Here is a 16153-nt window from a genome sequence, read left to right on the forward strand (position 1 = left end):
CCTTCTGCTTTCTCAACTCTATTGCCAACAAGATCATTGGTGATACTCTCTCCCCTGGATGGTTAGTCAGAGGATATGGTACACATCGATCAAGGTCACAATCATCTCCCCCGTAAATAGGTGAAATGATATCGTGTCTGGGTCTCACCGCTCCATGAGTGCTCACAACATTAGAGCGTGAAACTGGAACTCTGGCAGACAAAATGTCCACCATAGGGCTACTCTTTAGAGTAGCCGCCTATTTGTTGTTGACAACTCATTCACCTAGTCTTGTAGTATCTACAACAGATGACCTGACGTATGCTCTCACATCTAGGGCAATGTCTACACACAAAATAAATTCTTCACCAATCTCCATCGGTACTAAACTCCAAGACGCTATTGCACTCATAAGACACCAACGTTTCTTATGGATGCCAGCGTCCAGGCCGGACCACAACACGGTTCCTAGACACCAGCACATGTCTAGGACACTCGCGTAGTGCCAGGACCGTGACGCATCACTTGGACACTTGTGCAACTCTAAACCCTGATATGCTTAAAAAATCCATAAAAAGACATGACAAAGCATGATAGGCGTACTTGCTCAAGCTCATCACCTTGCTCTATTATGGACCGCGCTCCTCGATCCTGATTTCTCTATGCTCTTGTTTGCAAGGAATTTTTTCTCTAACTCTATTCAAATGTCAACCAAAATGCCAACACTGAATATATAACCTAATTTTTGCCCAAAAATTCTTCTTGCTAGATTTTGAGATAATTTTGGCTTGTTTTTCTTTCTTCTTTCCCCACCTTACTAGGTGGGGGGCATTGTCCATAATTACTAACTCAACCTCTGTGGCCTCTACAGTATCCTTTTGGGCTAAGTATTTATTGCACTTATTGCACATGGGCTTCATGAATCTATCTTTCTGAAACTACTTTAGTGTGCTTGATCCCTTAAGTCGATTAGTCTACTAAAGTGGGGGGAAAATGTAGTGTCCTAAATCGTGCCTAGTGCATTTGTGACACTTATACATGGCACCCGATGCATTAATGACGAACTCATGATCATAATTTCATCATTTTGGCATCATGAGTCCTAAAGAAAAAGTGCCTTTATTTTCCCTAAAACCCTCTTTATGCTTATCTTTGGCAAGACGTAGGCACGAGGCGTGGATGTCCACGCATCGCACTAATGTCTCGATAAAACTACAGTGAGTCAAACATTGGTCGACCCGTGTCTTTTGGCTTGTTTTCGGCTGTAATGACTCTTCGCACCTCTTTCGAGTTTAAAAACTCTTTCTTGCTCATTTGGAGGGGTTCCTCTTTTGGGGTTCTATTCTCTTGGCTCTTATCTTGGGCCCTCTTGATTCTCTTGGTGCTCTCTTGAACACTCTACCAACACTACCAAGCTACAACGATCTTGCAATTACCTTGCAACCATCATGCAAACAAGCCCGTATCTTGAGCTTCATCATGCTCGCATCTTGAAAAGGGGGGGTTTGGCTACATGCCTTGTCTTCTCTTAACCATTTATCTCTATTTTATCATTGCATGCAATATATTTTTCTACATCTTTGCGTGTATCTATTTTCTAGGTGCATTTCATATTACCAATCTATCAATTTTATCTATTTGCAATAGGGGTTTTCTTCCATTAAACAAAGTATAGTTTCTATCTACATTTTTACTAATTATCTTTATACCAATCTATCTATCAAGTTGTTCATGACAGTGGAAACATCTAAGCCGGGGTTTGACTGAGGTAGACCCCTATGTAACCCCAACAATTTTCCTCATCTCTTTGTGTGTAGGTGATGAACAAGTTTCACGCGCTAGAAAGAAGTCATTGTGGAGTTTTGGGAAGGTTTTGTATTCTCCGACCGTGCATACGACAGTGCGCCACGTTGGAGTCCATGCACCACACTAGCATCCAAAACCCGAGAGCCTCGTAACTCTGTGGTATAATCTGTTTTGAGTTTTGTGCTGCTCTGTTAGTTCTATTTTCTGTATTTCATTATTTTTCTGCTTTAACTTGTTAATTATTGTCATTTTTAGTATAAGTTTGTTGCTCTTTGATATTTTTGTCCTCGATGACAAGAAAATAAAAAGGGAGGAATTGTGTTCATTAAGCATGTGGTTATATTCTATTATAAAAGTCTTTCTCTCGGGCTAGGCTGGTGACACGGATACATTGAATTAAGCTGACTTGGCATTTAATGAACGGTATCTTTGGTTAATATTGTGTTTAATATGTCTACGGACTAGTATCATATTCTTGGAATACTTTATGTGACCGACATATTAAAAGTTTTTGGAAGCATCGCTTTGTTTCATTTGTTTTGAACAAGTTTTTGAAGTCCGTCTCTAACCCTAGACGCCATGAGAGATGCAACTGCTGTAGCAAAGAAGCTCGAGTTAGTTTGTTTGGTTGGGAAGAATGATGCAAGGGTGGACTTAACAGTGAGCTAAATGGATTTCTGGTTAGTTTCTTTTCAGTTATCAATGAGGTTGCGTATTACAGGTAATATTCTTGTTCAACTGTTTAAAAAGATTCAGGTATTTCAAATCTGGGGTTTCAGTCATGAAAAATGGAAATAATGAAACAGATTTAGCCTTATTTTTTGGTTTTCAAATTTGGAAATTCAAGCATCTTTAGTTTATTTAGATCAATACAGAGTCAATGACATTATCTCTCAGCTTCTCTTTTCGTTGCACAGTTAATCGGTTATTTTTTTCAGTTTGCAAATTCCAGTAAGAGTTTAGTAACCCTATACGAGGGTTATTCTTGAAGACGTTTTTTTTGGGGAAAGAGAACAGTTTAAAAACAGAACATGTTGAAATACATGAGAGGAGTGTGAATAAGGGAAAAAAAACAAAGAGTTTGTTGAAAAAGAAAACAAAGTGCTTTGTGTATAACAAAAGATTATCAGAGATTTTGGATAGTCGAGGGTTCTAGAGTATTACTCTGTTTTGTTGCAAAGTACATGAGGCTATAGTGGTTGAAATTATTTTTGTTGATTCAGAGATTGAGTTTTCTCTCTGATAGTGTTTAATTTCTTTAAAAGAATGTTATTATTCTCTATCTGTGTTACAAAGACATGACGAATATTGTTGCAAAAATCATTTAGAAAGAATCATTTATACAGATTGGTAAAATATACTCGCTCCAATCACTGATGGTTTTGTGACTGCAGAACTAAAAGCAATCATAAAATTACCAGTGACTGTAGCTTGAGTTGGAATGTTTCTATTGGATAAGAAAGAGGGGTTGGTGCTCCTTGAGGCTTTGTGGCTTCTAAATTTTGTGTACTGAGTTGGTGCTCTTTGAAATAATATAAGGAATCTTATCGAGTGGTTTTTCTACTCCAGGAGGGTTTTCCACTCATGAAAATCATGGTGTTATGTGCCCTGTCTTGTCTCAGTTTGTCTTACTGGTTTATGCTCTGATACTACATGATTTTTGCTCCTTTTATTTCATACTCAGTTTTGTTCGAATTTATGTGATGTAATCTTTGCAATACTCATTTAACTGTTTTATGTTTTTGTAAAAGAATCAAAAACATTTTGTTTTCTGAAAAACATGAATCAAGTTTTTCATTTGCTCTTATTGTGTAATCCTTGCTTCGTTAACAGTGTTATATCAAGATGTTAAGTCTCATTTGTTTAGTTTTTCAACTTACATTCATCTGTGTTTTTGTTAAACAAACTTGCCAAGTTTAGAAGGAGTTCTTGTTAAAATTATTACACTCTGATTCACCCCCCCCCCCTCTCAGAGTGTCTCCACTTCCAACAAGTGGTATTAGAGCATTGGGTCCCTCATATAGGTCTGTCCTAGGGATTGTTCCTGGTCATTTGGAAGTTTTTTTTATGGCTCATTCTCAAGAAGGTGCATCTCTATCAAGAGCTCCTCTTTTTGATGGCACAGATTATGTGTTTTGGAAGATCAGGATGGAAACATACTTGATCTCTGTTGATGTAAATGTGTGGAACATTGTTACTACAAAATATGTTGTTCCTACTTCCATTCCTTCAGATCCTGATGCTAAAACTCAATATGAGTTAAATGCTAGAGCTAAGCATGCTCTGTTATGTGGTCTCACCAAGGATGTGTTTGTTAAAGTTATGCATTGTGCATCTGCTAATGAAATATGGAGTAAGCTAGAAACCATTTATCAAGGTGATGCAAAGGTCAAGGAATCTAAAATTCTCACACTCAAGAATCAGTTTGAGTCATTGAGAATGAAAGAAGATGAGACTATTGCAAATTATTTTCTTAGAATTGATGAAGTTGTGAATTCAAGAAGGGGTCTTGGTGAAAATGTTGATGAAAAAAATGTTGTCAGAAAAGTTATTAGAACATTACTTCCTAAATATGAAACTAAGGTGTCCACTTTAGAAGAAAAGAAAAGTTTTTCTACTATGTCTCTTGACAGCCTTCAAAGTATACTTACAGCTTATGAAATGAGGATTGGTAGTAATTCTTCTAATTCTAAAGAAACTGCTTTTAAAGTAGAAAAGAAAGAGGAACCAGATAGTGAGTCTGAACTTTCAGATGCTATAGAAGCTCTGCTAGTTAGAAAGTTAAAAAAAATATATAAGGGAAAACTACCCTTCAAATGCTTTAATTGCGGTAAAGCTGGACACTTTGCTGCTCAATGTCCCCTGAGTGATCAAAACAGTGAAGAAGAAAAATCAGAAAAAGTTTTCAGAAAGAAAAAATGGAACTCTAAAAAGAAATTCAATCTGTTTCAGAAAAAGAAGAGTCTTTATATAAAAGAAGATTCTGAAAATGATTCAGATGACTCACCTTGTGAAGGTGATGAAACTTTGTTTATGGCTGAAATAGAAACTTCCTCAAAGAAAGGTATAATGAACATATCAGAAGATAAATCTGATGACTTAGATCAAGGTGAAATTGATCTTGAAGGAGAATTGCTTTGTGCTCTTAAGGAAATCAAAAGACTAAAGAAGCTTGTAGTTTCTCATGAAAGTGAAATTCAAATTTTGCAAATTGAATTAAAAGATTCAAAGCAAACAGTTGAAGATTTAAAAGTTTTACTTGCTGATAGTGAATTGAAAGTTAACACTTTGGAATAGCAAACTAATTCTTTGCATAAGCAGATTGAGCAGTACGAAAGTACCTTGCATTTAAATGAAATTTTAAACAATCAAAAACTATGCAAGAATATGACAGGTGTAGGTTTTGAGAGTGCTAAATCATCAAAACAGATTACTAAACCTACAAATAGAAACCAATTTCAAGCTTACAACAGAATGACACCTTTTAGGTTTGGATTATTTCATGGTTACTGTTTTTACTGCAACAAGTTTGGCCATAAGGTTAACACTTGCAGATTTTTACAACATAGAACTTCTATGATTGGATACAATCAAACCTATGGCTTTCCAAACACTGTGAAGTGCATTAAGTGTAACACCTTTGGACATACTTCTTCTCAATGCAAATCAAAGGCAAATATTCGTAAGGTATGGAAACCAAAGTTTGTCCCTAGTATTGAACAGTCTATGATAGTGCAATCTGCATTCTTTTCAAGTAAGAAGTCACTGTGGGTGTTGGACAGTGGCTGTTCACACCATATGATAGGAGACAAAAATAGATTTATTCATTTTGAAGACTTTGATGGAGGTTTTGTAAGATTTGGTGATAATTCAGGAGCTTTCGTCAGAGGTAAGGGTACATTATTACTGAATGATGATACTCCAATACATGATGTGTATTTTGTTGAAGGATTGAAACACAACCTACTAAGTGTTAGTCAGATTTGTGATAGTGGTTATAATGTGTCCTTCACTTCTCATAGTTGTACTATAAAAACTAAGTCTGGTAAAATTGTAGCTGCTGGTTTGAGAACAATTGGCAATGTTTACAACCTGCTTGACTCCACAAACTATGAAATCAACGAAGGCATGTGTCTTATGGGTCAAGTTGAGGAAAATTGGTTGTGGCACAAACGTTTGGGACATGTGAACTTTGATAATCTGGTTCGAATCAGCAAGAATCAGAATGTTAGAGGCTTACCCATCTTGAGTAAACCAGAAAACTCTGTGTGCAAAGAGTGTCTTAAAGGTAAACAAACAAAAACAACTTTTAAATCTAAAGAACACTCTTCTATTAGACCGTTACAACTTGTTCACACAGATTTATGTGGTCCAACCAGGACACAATCCATCAACGGTGAAAAATACTTCATGCTTTTTGTGGATGATTATACAAGAATGATATGGGTTACTTTTCTCAAACATAAATCCGAAGCATTTGTCAGATTTAAAATTTTCAGGAAAATGGTTGAACGTGAAACTGATTTAAAGCTCAAATGTTTAAGATCAGACAAAGGTGGTGAGTTTACATCACAAGAGTTTATAGATTATTGTGAGAAACATGACATTAAAAGACAATATGCTGCTACCCGAACACCTCAACAGAACGGGGTGGTTGAAAGAAAAAATAGAACAGTCAAAGAGATGGCTCGCACAATGCTGAATGAAGAAAATCTGCCTGACAAATATTGGAAAGAAGTTGTTCACACAGCAGTTTACATTTTGAATCGTGTGCAAATCAGGGTAAAATCCACTTTTACTCCTTATGAACTTTGGTATGGTAAAGCTGTATCAATAAAATACTTCAAAATTTTTGGTTGCAAATGTTATATAAAAAGAGATGAAGAAAATCTAGGTAGTTTTGATGCTAAGACTGATGAGGGTATCTTTCTTGGATACTCTACTCATAGCAAAGCTTATAGATGTTTCAATAATAGATTGAACAAGATTGTTGAAACTATTAATGTAAGATTCGATGAGCAATTTCTTCTAAGTGATGGTATGCAGGATGTTGAAGAGGATATTTCAATAAGACTGGAACAAGTTCCTAAATCCGCTGAAACAGAAATTACAAATGAAAAGAGTCCTCCACCAAGTCCTAAAACTGAAATTCTTTTACATACACCCTCTAGAATCATTACTAAAAGACATCCTCAAAGTCAGATTATTGGTGAAATGGATGCTGGAATCTTGACTAGGAGAAGAGCAAAAACTGGTGAACAAGCTCAAATGGCTGAGCATTACTGTCTGGTAACTGATTTTGAACCTAAGTCTGTTTCTGAAGCTCTTGTTGATGATTGTTGGCTGCATGCTATGCAAGATGAAATCAGTCAAATAGAAAAGAATAAAACCTGGGAACTTGTGCCTAGACCAGATGATAAAAATGTTATAGGGGGTAAATGGATTTTTAGAAATAAACTTGATGAATCTGGTAAAGTTGTTAGGAATAAAGCACGCTTTGTGTGTAAAGGCTATGCACAGCAAGAAGGTGTAGATTTTGGTGAAACATTTGCACCTGTTGCTAGGCTAGAGTCAATACGAATATTTCTGGCATACTCATGTTATAAAAACTTTAAAGTGTATCAAATGGATGTTAAAACAGCATTCCTTAATGGTTATCTTGATGAAGAGGTATATATGGAACAACCAGAAGGGTTTGTCTCTGCAGATAAACCTGATTATGTATACAAGTTGAAAAAGGCTCTTTATGGCCTTAAACAAGCTCCAAGAGCTTGGTACTCCAGGTTAGATGCCCATCTTACAACAAACGGATATACTAGAGGTGGTGTTGACAGTAACCTGTATGTCAAAGTTGAAGGTAATGATACTTTAGTTGTTGAAGTTTATGTGGATGATATTATATTTGGCTGTCATAATGATGCCGTATCCAAAAAGTTTTCAAAACTCATGGAATCTGAATTTGAAATGTCCATGTTGGGTGAATTAACCTTCTTTCTTGGGCTTCAAGTAATGCAGCTTGAACAAGGCATTTTTCTCTCACAAACCAAATATGCGAAAGAGATGCTTAAAAAGTTCAATATGACAGATTGCAAACCTATTAGTACTCCAATGGAGACTGGTTGTAAATTGACCAAGTCAGATGACTCACCTGAGGTAAATCAATCTGAGTATAGATCAATGGTTGGCAGCCTACTGTATTTGACTACATCTAGGCCTGATTTGATGCATGCAGTTTGTTTGGTTTCACGTTTTCAGTCTGCCCCCAAACAATCTCATTTGATTGCTATAAAAAGGATATTCAAGTATATTCAAGGTACTTTAGACTTTGGCTTGTGGTATTCACGAAATAATGATTTTACTCTTGTTGGTTTTACGGATGCTGACTGGGCTGGCTGTATAGATGATAGAAAAAGCACCAGTGGTGCAGCTTTCTTCTTAGGAGATCGCCTTGTTGCCTGGCACAGCAAAAAGCAAGAATGTGTCACTTTATCAACTGCAGAATCTGAATATATTGCAGCAACAACTTGTTGTACGCAATTAATCTGGATGTCTCATCAACTTGCTGATATGGGTATTATAGTTGACAAGCCCATCTCCATCTTCTGTGATAATACTAGTGCCATCAGTCTTTCAAAGAATCCTGTGATGCACTCTCGCACTAAACATGTTGCTATTAAATTACTGTTTCTCCGAGAACTAGTGTTGGCTAATGAATTTCAAGTTTTATATGTACCTTCCCAGGCACAAGTAGCGGATATTTTTACAAAAGCTTTGTCTAAAGAAGTCTTTGAACGGTTAAGGGATAGAATGGGAGTGCTTTCTCAATCGGCTCTTGTCTTCACCTAATGCATGATTTGAGGGGGAGTGTTGCTCTGTTGATTTACTTTCTTTTTGTCCTTGTGTTTAAAATGAAAAAGAAAAAAAAAGGGGGAGAAAGTGACATTATATTACATTCAGGCATTGGCATTTCAGGCATTGGCATTGGCATTTCAGGCATTGGCATTTCATTTTTGATACTACAGTGGCAAGTGGCATTTCATTTTGATATTACAGTGGCATTGGCATTTTATTTTGGTATTATAGTTTGGTATTCTTGTTTGATACAGATCAGAATGGGAGTGACTGGTATTACAGTTTGGTATTCTTGTTTGATACAGATCAGATTGGGAGTTCATTATTCTGACAGTATTCATTCTTTTTACAGAATTGCATATTACAGGTTTAGAGGATCTTGTATTTCTTACAGGTGTGCATATGACAAGTTTCAGTGTTGATTGTATATGTTGTATTTATTGACAGTGACATTCTTTACATTGTTTTTGGTCCCTTCAGTTGACAACATATTTCATGGCAATGATGGTTTAAGTTTTTTTTCTTTTTAATTTTTTTGCCATCAAGGACAAAGGGGGAGTTTGTTGCTCTTTGATATTTTTGTCCTCGATGACAAGAAAATAAAAAGGGAGGAATTGTGTTCATTAAGCATGTGGTTATATTCTATTATAAAAGTCTTTCTCTCGGGCCAGGCTGGTGACACAGATACATTGAATTAAGCTGACTTGGCATTTAATGAATGGTATCTTTGGTTAATATTGTGTTTAATATGTCTACGGACTAGTAGCATATTCTTGGAATACTTTATGTGACCGACATATTAAAAGTTTTTGAAAGCATCGCTTTGTTTCATTTGTTTTGAACAAGTTTTTGAAGTCCGTCTCTAACCCTAGACGCCATGAGAGATGCAGCCTCTGTAGCAAAGAAGCTCGAGTTAGTTTGTTTGGTTGGGAAGAATGATGCAAGGGTGGACTTAACAGTGAGCTAAATGGATTTCTGGTTAGTTTCTTTTCAGTTATCAATGAGGTTGCGTATTACAGGTAATATTCTTGTTCAACTGTTTAAAAAGATTCAGGTATTTCGAATCTGGGGTTTCAGTCATGAAAAATGGAAATAATGAAACAGATTTAGCCTTATTTTTTGGTTTTCAAATTTGGAAATTCAAGCATCTTTAGTTTATTTAGATCAATACAGAGTCAATGACATTATCTCTCAGCTTCTCTTTTCGTTGCACAGTTAATCGGTTATTTTTTTCAGTTTGCAAATTCCAGTAAGAGTTTGGTAACCCTATACGAGGGTTATTCTTGAAGACGTTTTTTTTGGGGAAAGAGAACAGTTTAAAAACAGAACATGTTGAAATACATGAGAGGAGTGTGAATAAGGGAAAAAAAACAAAGAGTTTGTTGAAAAAGAAAACAAAGTGCTCTGTGTATAACAAAAGATTATCAGAGATTTTGGATAGTCGAGGGTTCTAGAGTATTACTCTATTTTGTTGCAGAGTACATGAGGCTATAGTGGTTGAAATTATTTTTGTTGATTCAGAGATTGAGTTTTCTCTCTGATAGTGTTTAATTTCTTTAAAAGAATGTTATTATTCTCTATCTGTGTTACAAAGACATGAAGAATATTGTTGCAAAAATCATTTAGAAAGAATCATTTATACAGATTGGTAAAATATACTCGCTCCAATCACTGATGGTTTTGTGACTGCAGAACTAAAAGCAATCATAAAATTACCAGTGACTGTAGCTTGAGTTGGAATGTTTCTATTGGATAAGAAAGAGGGGTTGGTGCTCCTTGAGGCTTTGTGGCTTCTAAATTTTGTGTACTGAGTTGGTGCTCTTTGAAATAATATAAGGAATCTTACCGAGTGGTTTTTCTACTCCAGGAGGGTTTTCCACTCATGAAAATCATGGTGTTATGTGCCCTGTCTTGTCTCAATTTGTCTTACTGGTTTATGCTCTGATACTACATGATTTTTGCTCCTTTTATTTCATACTCAGTTTTGTTCGAATTTATGTGATGTAATCTTTGCAATACTCATTTAACTGTTTTATGTTTTTGTAAAAGAATCAAAAACATTTTGTTTTTTGAAAAACATGAATCAAGTTTTTCATTTGCTCTTATTGTGTAATCCTTGCTTCGTTAACAGTGTTATATCAAGATGTTAAGTCTCATTTGTTTAGTTTTTCAACTTACATTCATCTGTGTTTTTGTTAAACAAACTTGCCAAGTTTAGAAGGAGTTCTTGTTAAAATTATTACACTCTGATTCACCCCCCCCCCCCTCTCAGAGTGTCTCCACTTCCAACAAAGTTTTAGTTTTGTTATCCCGTGGTTCATCTTAGCGCCAATTCGAGTGAGGTAGTGGCAAATCGGTTTGTCCTTTGAGATTCATCATCTTGGAGGCGACAAATCTCTTCCCCTACAAATGTTCTATTTTAATAAGATGTTAAAGAAAAATACCAAAATGAAATCAATTTGAATAGGGTATGGACGGCATTAGAGCAAAATTAGTGGAGAGAAATTTGCCAGACATTATAATTGATCTGTTATGCTTGCAGGAAAATAATGGAACCATGGGCAACGTACCTGAAGCGTTTGACAGAATGCCCCAGGGAGACGCCATCTCTTGGAATGCAATAATTGCAAAATATGCAGAATCCGGCCGATCTGATGAAAGGGCTTTAGCAACTTCCAAGAGAATGCAATGGCGCAGGTAAAGCCAAATTCCTCAACCTTCGCCTGTGCCCTCACCACCTGTGCCAGTTGGGTATATGTTTTTTTTAAAAAGTTGCCGCGGCAATCTGATCTATTTTAACGTGGGCTTAGGGAGTGGCAATGTTTTCGGGAATTGATCTGACAGATTCGCTGAGAAGGATCCCCTAACTTTCAAGCAAATACAATTGGCACATAACAACAACATTTCTCCTTCCAGGATGGGAAGAAGGTGGGCTTTCTTTTTGCAGACACTTTTAGAAGCTTTCACACAGCTTCCCTCACCTCCCCACTAGCATGAGCACCGGCTATCCCCAAAAATGGGTCCTCTGAAAGCTCTCGAGCTTTCTAGCCAAAAACAATGTAGTTGACCATTGCAAGATACGTCCAGTATGAGTATTTTTGCATACCCTCTTTTTGAAACTTTCAAGCAAATGCTTTTGGCTAGCGTAAAAGCCCCATCACTCAGGCCATCCCTCTCATTAAAGCATTGTCTCCCAGTCAATGTGTTAATGTCCTCCATTTCAAGCTTCTGCCATCGCTTTCAATGGAAGAGTTGCCCCTGTCGTCGTCCTTACGTCTCTTGCAGGTTTTATTTATTTTCCAGAATGGATGGGCGTTGCATTCACATGAATATAATGGCTTCTGTCTTGACTAAGACTCATGGTCGATGGAATAATAATGGCAATTGGTGCCTAAAACTCTCTTCCGTCTTATTTCTCCAACGAATATCTAGGGGAAAGGATCGAGTAGTCGTGCACCCTAACTTCGCGCTTCTCAAAATCCTACTTGGAAATTTCAAATCACTCCGATTTTTTTACAGCAGCTTACTTAGCAAGTCCCCTGCTAATAACTAAGGTTTCAGGGCCATGTCATCAAATATGATGCCACATCAGCATGTTTTTTGCCAAGGTGTCCAAAACAGCCCCAAAAAAAAGTGAGACCAATAGGCATGCAAAAGAGACCCCAATAGTTGTGCAGCTGACATGGCATCACCTGATTGGTTACTTTTTACAATATTAGTACATTTCTTAACAACTATTGGTACATTTCCTAACAACTGTTGGTACATTTCCTAACAAAAGTTGAAATTTTTTGTTTCAAACAATAGGTTTTATTTGTTCAATTTTTGGAACAAAAGGTATCAACAACCCTCACAACAATTGGTACATGCTCAACTACTGGGTCCTTTCCCCTAGTATTTATTTGAACAATTTTATATAGATTTACGAAGTCATTCATCATTTAATGCAACTTCTAGATATCGTGTAGTCTTACCCCCAAGTAGGAGAAATTGACATGACACTCAGGGAGTATACAGATCGCTTATCCCACTTACTTAGATAATGTAATTTCACCCATTAATCACTCTCACTCTTATACATGTATTATGGAGTTCATTTATTCTTATTGTAATGAATTTTTATAAGTATGAAGATGTTATTCAATATATATCGTTTGGGGAATGAGTAATATATGTATATTGAAATGAATATTGTTTAAAATCATCTTTTTATTTATATTTACTTTCTATTTGAAGTTGGTGACAATAAGAGAGATTTATGAAGATTAATGGTAACTTTCTTTCATAACGAATGTTTATTAATAAGAGATATAAGAAATAATAACGGTAACCAGTTATGAAAATAAAACTATTAAATATTTTGTATTTTATTTATAATATCTAAGACATAATGCATGACATGGTGCTGACACAAATGTTGGTCAAATCTCTAGTTTCCAAGGCTATTATCTTAGATGTTTAGTTATTCAACAGGATTGATGAATTTAAGATGATCTTAGCTACCACTATATTATTCTCTCTCCTATATCCATCTCACCTTAAATAGCAAATACATTACTACAAAGTTAACTATGAATTCATATTGATAACACACCATTCACATATTGGGTAAAATTCACTACCGATAATTATTTTTAATTTGCTAACTCTTAGCTTCAAGTTTGCCATTTCTTTTCTTTTTAATAAGATCTATTGTCTCCCACAATCTCCTCAATGGTCAATCCATTATCCAATATAAAATCTAATGGTAATCCTTATAACTTATGTAAAATAACTTTAAACTAATTAAGGTATAGAACTATTCAATAATTGAAACCATTCTAATTTTGTCTATATCATAAGTTTAAATTTAACAATGTCATTCCATTTGTTAATAAAGTAATAGGGTGAAGAATGCTCAACATAACATGAATAAAACCATCATAATTATCATGTACTTGCATTCTCATGTAACTTTAAATATCCAACCGTACTATTATTGCAGCAATATCGGTTCATTTATATCTTATCTAAATATACTTTGGATTTACATTCTTATGGGATGAACACTTCTTAGACCACTCCTAAACCTTATTGTTAAATATAAATTTTGTTATAGTGAGGTGATATGAGTGCTTATTACCTCATTAGTATTTGGAATTATATTTTTTTATGATGACTCACAAGGCAACCAACTAACCTTCATATAGAAAAGTGATATACTTATTTAAATCATAACCTTAGTTAAAATGGATGGGAATGCCATATAATACTTTTCTGTTTCTTAAATAATTACTAGTCATGTAAAGGTAACTAAGCCTTGGGACTATAATCATTAGTTTAGTTTCCACACTTGCTTAATCACAATATTGTAAATTTCCATCACTGAGCGGGCATCTCACATTCTATATTTCCATTATTATTATCCTTCCCGTTAATGATATTAACATAGTTACTAATCTGAATTGTTTTAATAGTAATCATTGTAAAGGCATTAGACTTCCCAACTCTAGAAAAGTTATTACATAGATATTTATTGCATTAACATCTATAATGTGGATCAGGACAATGGTATTATTTGGCCAGTATAAAATATAGAAGTCTCTTCCTTTTAATTAACCATAACCATTTTAAACAGAGTTTTAAAGAAAGATAAAAGGTCAATTCCAACACATATTTTCATAAATTAACAATAATACTTGATTTCTACTCTTAGTCTTCTATCCAAAATAATAGAGCAAGGTAAATAAGAAAAGTACTCACCTTCTCGCCATGAGGTTGATTCCAGCCACTCACTTCTCTCAAGTCTAAGATAGGATCACACTTGTCAAAATCATTAGTACATCATAACATCCTATCCAAAGGAGCATGAGATTTTTAGTCATCATATAAACAAAGCATCTCCATCCACTATAGGCAAAATAACCATACTTTACTCTTTTAAGTCTTTGCTAATACTAGGTTGATACTGAATATCAACTAAACCAAATTGTATTTCTAATTTTGCATTAAGCATAAAGATTATTAACATAAGACTATTCTACATGAGCAACAAAATCATAATTAAGATGTAACCATAAAAATTAATGTGTCATGCCCATAATTTTTTTCCTAAGAAAACCTAACTATTTATTTTTCTTTTCATAATATAAATTGTCATGCTTGATTTACTTTATTGGGTATACACTAATAATTTATTTTATATGATTAACTAATCACTTGTTTAACACAGAGATGAAAACATAAAACTGACATCGCAAGGCATTGTATAAAAAGGTCATATCATATCGCAACATGATATCTATGTGTAAGTAATGATCAAGGGTGTGTATCTATACATGGTAGTCTCATCGATTCAAGTAGTAGGTTGTGTTTGACATTTGCAATCTAGCCTTTGCTAGTGTTGCACTTCAACAGTAACATTATTACCTCTTGCATCACTTTAGCATTACTCGTAAAAAAAGGTATTACAATTCTTTCTTTTAAATATTATGTTTTAATGTTTAATGTTGTAATTCTAGTGTTCATAATTCAATTGAAGTTGGCAGTAGAGGATTCTCAATATTATTTTCACGTAAGATAGTCTCATTATTACTAAAGAAAATTACTAGCATTCCATTAACATTATTGTTCTAAACCCATAATAACATTCCCTTAATTTTGATACAAGGAATCTTTTTATCTATGTTATTTAATAAAAATAACCCTCTATCAAATCGACATTCTCATTGATATCATTATTGACATTAATATTAATACTTTAATTATATTAACATTAGTAATGACGCTCACCCAAGAACTTAGTTTGCTACCCATCTACACAATAGAAATAATCCAACTAGCACACTTAGCTCTCTCAATATATAAATAATTTCTTATAATCCTTAATTACATAGTCTATAATTATTATTATATTTTATTTTTATTTTTTTAATAATGAATAACTAAGTTCATTTATTCCCCAAAAGAAATATCCAAATATATATATATATATATATATATATATATATATATATATATATATATATATATATATATGATTTATTTCCTTATTTTAAAATAATGATTGAAAAAATAGCATCTATTTATATTTTTCTATATTTCTAAATAAGATATCAAATTTTGAATTCTTAAATTTCCAATTTAGAAACATCATCACTACATGTATAAGATATGAAGAGTATAAACTTAGAAACATCTAAGTTAAAAAGAAAATTAGAAACATTCAACACTTTTATGAATTTTTTTTTTATTGATATATTGCTTTTTAATCACTTAATATCTATTTTAAATCACAAAAGGAATAAGAGTTTGAACTTTGAATTTTTATAAAAAAATTAGAAACATCTATATTGGAACTTAGATTTATCTAATAAGTTTAATCACTTCTAATATGTTTAAATGTAAAAGAGAGACATATACTAATGTCTTTGTTTTTATTGTTTTACCATCGTATTTTGCATGTTATTTTACTCTTCTTTCTTGTTGCAGGATATGCAGGTCAGCTCGATTTGAAATGGAGATTTGGCCTGGTCAT

Source organism: Cryptomeria japonica, chromosome 8, assembly GCF_030272615.1.
Source record: "Cryptomeria japonica chromosome 8, Sugi_1.0, whole genome shotgun sequence".
NCBI lineage: Eukaryota > Viridiplantae > Streptophyta > Pinopsida > Cupressales > Cupressaceae > Cryptomeria > Cryptomeria japonica.